This window comes from Orycteropus afer, unplaced genomic scaffold (genome assembly GCF_000298275.1).
Source record: "Orycteropus afer afer isolate SDZICR_OR568_19922 unplaced genomic scaffold, OryAfe1.0 scaffold00470, whole genome shotgun sequence".
Taxonomy (NCBI): domain Eukaryota; kingdom Metazoa; phylum Chordata; class Mammalia; order Tubulidentata; family Orycteropodidae; genus Orycteropus; species Orycteropus afer.
The window spans coordinates 841720-843029 of record NW_006922057.1 but is presented as its reverse complement, the minus strand read 5'-3'; the positions used below and the strand labels follow the sequence as shown (position 1 = coordinate 843029).

General features: G+C 44.1%; 1 protein-coding gene across 1 annotated transcript in view; it reads right to left on the bottom strand.

The window, feature by feature from the left end:
• The window catches only part of IQCK (IQ motif containing K), a 248949-nt gene that overhangs the window by 38184 nt on the left and 209455 nt on the right, over positions 1-1310 (bottom strand). The window lies entirely within an intron of this gene.

Below are 1310 nucleotides of genomic sequence, written 5' to 3'. Positions count from 1 at the left end.
TTTACATAGGAAGAGTAAAGCCTGTCTTTCAATTCAGCTATAGCTTTCAAGAACAATAAAGTTAAGGCTAATGCTGAGAACTTCTAGTGATTAAAAAAAAAAAAAAAAAATCAATTAGCCCAGCCAGTTACCTGAAGTTGAGAAAATTTTCTCTTCCTAAGTACAGAGGCTCATGATGTAATTTCTACTTTCTGTAGAAAAATATGGAACCATGGGACGATCTACAAAGGCTTTTTCTTGTATTCTTTAAAGAGTCCTTTTGTAGTTCTTATCTAGGGTGTTTTTATCATCCATTTTCTACTTAACTATATAAACCAAAAAACAAACTAGTTGTCATTGAGTTGATTGCGACTCCTGGTGACCCCATGTGTGTCAGAGTATGTTCTGGTTACTTAGTGCCGCTCTGACAAGAATATACCACAAATGGGATGGCCTTAACAAACAAGAGTTTATTCTCTCATAGTTTGGTGGCTTTAAGTCTAAGTTCAAAATGCCAGGCTCTAGGGGCTAGGTGAAAGCCCCTCAACCTTGGGCTTCAGCTCTGCCTCTTGCTCCCAGCCCACTGAAGCTAGAAGCTTTTCTTCACTAAGACAGCTGTTAGCTGCTGAGGCTGCCAAGCCCAAGGTTGACAAGTAAAAAGGCACAGTCCCGATGTTACTAATCCACATGGCAGGCCATTAATTCAAGTCCATTGTAAGTCTCAAGGTCAGCAGAACAGGGCAGGCTGCTGAACAATGACACAACTATATGCGGGGTCCAAGCATGCCATAAGCTAGAGACCACTCCCCAAGACTTCTGCTTAATATAGGAAGCAGACCACATTCCCTAAGGCAGCTACTCAGCTGCTCACAGTAGATTCCATCATGGAGTTGATTACCATCATCATCCTCATCATGGGGAATACTACATCCAGCCGCCTAAACACTCAACCAGGCCTAGCTAAGTTGACACACAAACCAAACTACCACAATTCCACCCCTTGTCAACTTGGCACCTGTACAGATCTTCATTGGGTGGCTGTTGCTGTTTTTGTTATTATGTGCCATCGAGTCAGACCCGATTCATAGTGACCCCTCCTTGGGTTTCTGAGGCAGTATCACTATGGAAGTAGATTGCCCAACCTTCCTTCTGAAGAGTGACTATTGGGTTTGAACCGCCAGTCTTCTGGTTAGCAGTCTATACACCAGAGCTCATCTGTAGCACTACACCACCAGAGCTCATCTGTACAGATGTCTCTCACTGGGTGGCTTCAGTCCCCTGGTTCCTCTAAGTGACAACCTTACCCCCCTTGGCCTGGTGGCCCCATTGGC